Raw genomic sequence first — 6,000 nt, forward strand, 5'->3', positions numbered from 1 at the left:
AAGGACTATGTCCCTAACATCTTCTACCAACTAAGAAGCTTCTAGAAGGTTCTAGAGACTTGCTTCTAGAAGATTCTAGAAGCTTGTCTCTAAAAGGTTCTAGAAACTTGTCTCTAGAAGGTTCTAAGGACTATGTCCCTAACATCACCTCCTCCTTTAGCTTCGAGGTCTCTGAGAAGCAATGTTGTTGTCAATCAGTGCCAATGCAAGAAAATGAAGATCTGTCGCATAATGTCTGTTATGAACTCCAACTATTGTTCACGAGGTAAGTGGTTCATCGGCCCTTGAAGCCAACGGTAGTGGCCCACTCCTTCAACTTCTGACCAAGCATGAACTTCCATGTCTTCATTGTGAAATTGTCCTGCAAATATGCCTTCTGGTTGACCATCGTAAGCAGGCTCGGACTCAAATACAATCACCAGTGATCGGTTATTTGGTATCCTCCGTCGTCGTCATGGTGCAGGTGGTTCTTCATCTCGGGGTCACCTTCGTGAACTAGTTGGTTGAGATAATCTGACTGGCATAGTATCTATCTCTTGGCTATCTATATCAGAAGACCAAACTATGGCTACTGAAAAAATTCTATTTTATCTTGGAGAAAATAATTACATCAACTACGAATTTTGGTGGTGCTCTCTCCCTTTCTTATATTCTTGGGTGAGCAAGCTTCAGAAAGAAGCTATTGTCGAACCGGCTTAGGTTTATGAGGATGTTGTTGATGAAACTCCTGTACTTTTTGCGGCGCATTGGTGAGATTTTCAGCTGGCTCCCACGTTCGCTCATTAATGTCGTAGCTGTATCAATGAACAAGATACTCCAACTTGCCCCACCTTCGTCAAGAATCCAACACCTTTTCAACCTCGTATTCCTCGTGGTTCTCGATCTCAACACTAGGTGGCGGACATTGCACTCTTCCAAGAAAAGATGACTCTCAATAAGGCTCCAACAAAGAAACATGAAAGATTGGATGTACCTTCATAGAAGCCGGTAATTCCAGACGGTACGCCACTGAATTGATTTAATTTTGGATGATAAATGGTCCCAATCTTCGATAGTCCAACTTATCACATGGTCGCTTGGTCTTGATATTCTGTCGAAGAAGCCATGCTTTATCTCCAATTTTGAAAGTAGGTGCTTGATTCCGAAATCTATCTGCAGATGCCTTGTAGGATTCTTGAGCGGATTGTAATTGAAACTTCAACATATTTTGAAGCTCTGATAGTTGTTTCGTAAATCCTTGAGTTGCTGGATTGTTATTTATTGATGGACTCAATAAATCAAGCTTTGGATGATACCCATAGTTGGAAAAGAATGGTGTGTATTGAGTCAACGCATGGAGGGTGTTGTTATATGCAAACTCGGCTAGCGACAGATATGTGGTCCAATCGTCTTGCTGATAGTTGATGGTGCATCGGAAGTATTGTTCCAAGACTTGGTTCACCCGTTCCATTTGACCGTCAGTTTGAGGATGAAAAGCCGAAGAAAGCTTGATATCCACCTTCAGTATCTCAAAGAGAGATCTCCAAAACTTTGATACGAACTGGGTTCCTCGATCTGATACGATATCATCTGGTAGTCCACGATATCGATACACATTATCGAGAAAGAGCCTTGCTGTGACTTCACTCGATGATGTCTTCTTGCAACGGACAAAGTGTGCCATTTTTGTAAGTCGATCTACCACGATAAAGATGCTGTCAAATGAGGTCGATGATGGCAGGTCCGTGATGAAGTCCATGGAAATTGAAGACCATGGTCGACGTGGAATCAGCAATGGCTGTAGAAGTCCATAAGGGCGATGCCGAGGATTCTTGGATCTTGAATAGATGTCGCAAGAGAGGACAAAATCTTTCACATCCTTCCACATTTGGGGCCACCAAAAATCTCAAGAAATAAGCTCCAAGGTCTCGTTGAATCCAAAAGGTCGTGTAGCTCAAAAATCGTGGCGAGATTGAAGAACTCGGAGTCGTGCTGGTCCTTTTGGGATATATAACCGCTCTTCAAAGTATAAAAGATCTCCCTCCACCTTGAACTTGTCGTCATTGGCACGCTGCTTAATATCAATGGCTACTGAATCTTCAATGGTTACGGCATGTACCTGATTCAGGAAGTCAGCATCAATTGGCATAATAGTAGCGCAAAGCTGAAATTACTCTGGCTTCAATAATGTCATACATTGTTGATCAAACGCTGCTTTTTCAGCCTTTGGTACAAGATAGGATCTCCTCGATAAGGCATCAGATAGTCCTTGCTGCTTTCCAGGTCGATAAGTGATAATAAAATCAAATCTAGATAGCAATATACTCCATCGAGCTTGACGTCGATTTAGAACTCGAGCCGACATGAAATACTCCAAATTCTTGTGATCTGTGTATACGGTCACTGGATGTGTAGCTCCTTCAAGAAAGTGACGCCATTCTTGGAAAGAATCCACTATAGCAAGAAGTTCCTTATCGTGGATCTCATAATTGATTTCAGCAGCAAAGAACTTTCGAGAATAGAATGCAACCAGATGGAGCTTCTTATCTTCTCCCATTTGTGAAAGTACAGCTCTCAAAGCAAAACCCGAAGCATCAGTTTCTAAATAGAAGGCCTTTGTAAAGTCTGGATGTATCAAGATTGGTGCCGTAGTAAATGCGGTCTTCAGGTTTTGAAATGCCTTCTTTGCTAGAGGTCCCCATTCCAGCTTATCCTTGCATGTCAACCGAGTGAGAGGAGCAGCAACTTGAGAGTAATTCTTGATAAAGATCTGATAGAAGTTGGCAAAACCAAGAAAGCATTGTACATCTCTAACCGTCTTCGGAACCTCCCAGGACACGATTGCTTCCACCTTCTTGGGGTCTAGCTTCAAGCCTTTCGTAGTCGCAACGAACCCCAGAAACTCCATCTCTATTTGGTGAAATAAATACTTCTCCAACTTCGCATATAGTCCTCACTCGTGTAGTTTCTCCAATACCAAACGAACGTGTTTTTCATGCACTTCGTCATTTTTGGAGAATATCAAAATATCATCCAAATAGATGACAACAAAATCGTCAAGGTACTCTCGGAAAATGTCATTCATCATATGTTGAAAGACCGTAGGAGCATTGGTAAGACCAAAGGGCATGACATTATATTCAAAATGGCCATACCTTGTACGGAACGTTGTCTTCCACTCATTTCTTTCCTTGATTCGTACAAGGTTGTAAGCTCCCCTTAGATCAATTTTTGTAAAGATCCTTGCACGTCCAAGTTGTTCTAAGAGACCAGAAATCAAGGGTAACGGGTAACGATTCTTCTTTGTTACCTTGTTGAGGCCTCGATAGTCCACGCACATCTGCAATGAGCCATCTTTCTTCTTCACAAATAAGATGGGTGCTCCAGCTGACGATTTTGAATGACGGATGAACTTCTTGGCTAGATTCTCGTCGATGTACTTCCGCAACTCCGCCAACTCCATCTGCGATAGATTGTAGATTGGGCCAAAAGGCGGTTGTGCTCCTTCCTGTAAGTCTATGGCGCAATCATATGGTCTGTGTTCCGGTAGCATGTCAGCATTTTTCTTTTGAAACACGTCTTTAAAATCTTTATATTGCTCCGGTATACTTGCTGTCGAGATCTTCTCCCCGGTAGTTGGAGCCGCATAAATGACAAACGGTGTGCCTCCCTTGGACAATCTTATAAATGTTCTTGCTCCAATAAATAAGAATTTCTCTATTCGGGGTTTTCTACTAGGCTTGCTCTTGGGTGGTTTTGTGGGAAAGGTCATCTTTCGGAACTTCCAATCTATGGATGAGTTATGCTTTTCCAACTAGGAAAGACCAAGAATAACAGGATTTGATGGGATTCTAATAATATTGAAAATAATATGACTACTATGGTCCTTAAACGTCACTTCTATAGGTTCTGATTCATGGGTGACACTACCAGACAATAAAGGTCGTCCATCTATGACCTCAACGTGAACAGGTTTGGATTTTTGTACTAAAAGGATCTTATGATGCTTTACAAATTCTTCGTCTAAAAAACAAGCAGATGCTCCTGAATCTAATAATGGTAAATTTCTCAGTTTTTGAGGGCCAATAAGCAAAGGGATTGTAAAGCAAAGGGCAGGTTGAGCGGAAAGAAAGGAACCTGGTTGTTGTTGCGATATTTCACTGTCCAGCCGCACGGTTCGTATTGTGGCTGGGCATCCTCGTTTTCTTGAATAAACGCACCTCTAGTCTTGATAATACGTCGATTTTGCTTCTTGGGGCAGTTTCCAACTTTGTGGCCTTCTTCACCGCAATACAAGCATAGACCTTCCTCTGTACGCTGCTTTTTTTCTTCTAGAATAAGAGATTTGACACGTACCGCATCAATTTGCATGTCTTCTACCTCTGAATGTGAATTCATGCTGCTTGCCGATATAGTTGGGGTGTGGCGAACCGTATGTTGTCTTGAACGTTGGTCTTGGCGACGTTGAAATAGGCGGTTATCGCACTTCACAGCTTGGGTAATAGCTTTGTTGAGCGTTTGCGGATCAGGAAGAGTTAACAGCAAATCCTTCACATCGTCCCTTAAACTCCAATAGAATTGACTCATCAACGCTTCTTTGTTCCAATTGATGTCGCATGCTAATTGCCTGAAGTCCGATGCATAGACTGATGTAGAACGCATCCCTTGTCGTAGTGACCGGATCTTTGTTGTAGCCCATCGAACCTTGTCGTGTTCACCAAATGGTTCCGCAAATGCCTCCAAAAAGGTTTCAAAGTTGTTTAGTATGGATGATCGTTTCTCAAACAAAGGAGCAAACCATGATAGAGCTTATCCTGTAAGTAAGGTTCCAACAAGCCCAACACGTGAGTCCTCCGTTGGATAGTGTTTGGGCTGTAAAACTGTTATCAACCTGATTTGGTTGACGAATCCTCGAAACTTAGAACGTGTACTATCGAACTTGTCTGGAAGGCTAACTCAGGGTTCCTTATGTTGTAGAACCAGCAGTGCTTGTCGAACCTGAGGCAAAGTTGCTTCTCCAAGTGTAGAAGTTTGAAGCTGGTGCAACCTAGATTGTGCCATCCCAGATACTCCATCATTATGAAGCCTTGCCACGACTCCTTCAATCTCTGTAGTTCTTTGCGATAACGTAGCGAGGGCATTTATGATAGCATCTAACTTGGACTCTGAACTTTTTGTCATACTAATGTCTTGGCCTCCGACCATTCTAAGAGAAGGACAGAAATGACTCTACTAGAAGACAATATTGGTTTAGGGGAGGGTACTCCGCAACCTCTAAAATCCCTTAAGAGCTTCAAGAAAAGGGGTAATCCACTCTCTCCAAGAAGAATAAGACTCCAATATTGTAACAAAAGAAGTATCAGTTTAGAGAAGGGTAATCCGTAACCTCTAAAGTGCTAGTACACTTCCAAGTAGAGGAGTAATCCATACTCTAACAAAGAAGAAACTAGCTCTGATATCTGAGGTGAGTGAAGTCTCAACAAACTGTCACGAACACAGAAATACAGACTCGAGATCTAACAAGAAGTTCAAGAAGAACTGGCAAGAACTAGATTAATCAGATGAATATAAGAACAACACCAGAGAGGTGAGCTAGAGCTCCAAGAGATGTGTTGTCGACACTGAAGAACTCTTCAGCCTCGATCTCAATATATACTCCTATTTAGGAAGCTTCTCAAGCAACTTCTACCAACTAGGAAGCTTCTAGAAGGTTCCAGAGACTTGCTTCTAGAAGGTTCTAAAAACTTATCTCTAGAAGGTTCTAAGGACTATGTCCGTAACATCTTCTACCAACTAAGAAGCTTCTAGAAGGTTCCAGAGACTTGCTTCTAGAAGATTCTAGAAGCTTGTCTCTAGAAGGTTCTAGAAACTTGTCTCTAGAAGGTTCTAAGGACTATGTCCCTAACAAATCAAGTCATAGCATAAAAAAAAAAAATTATCTTGCTAACATTTAAAAAGTTAAAAATTTTACTTTACAACACATACTAATTGTTAAAAACTTGATATATAAACTAATGTTAA

Source organism: Physcomitrium patens, chromosome 5 (assembly GCF_059467195.1).
Source record: "Physcomitrium patens ecotype Gransden chromosome 5, ASM5946719v1, whole genome shotgun sequence".
NCBI classification, from domain to species: domain Eukaryota; kingdom Viridiplantae; phylum Streptophyta; class Bryopsida; order Funariales; family Funariaceae; genus Physcomitrium; species Physcomitrium patens.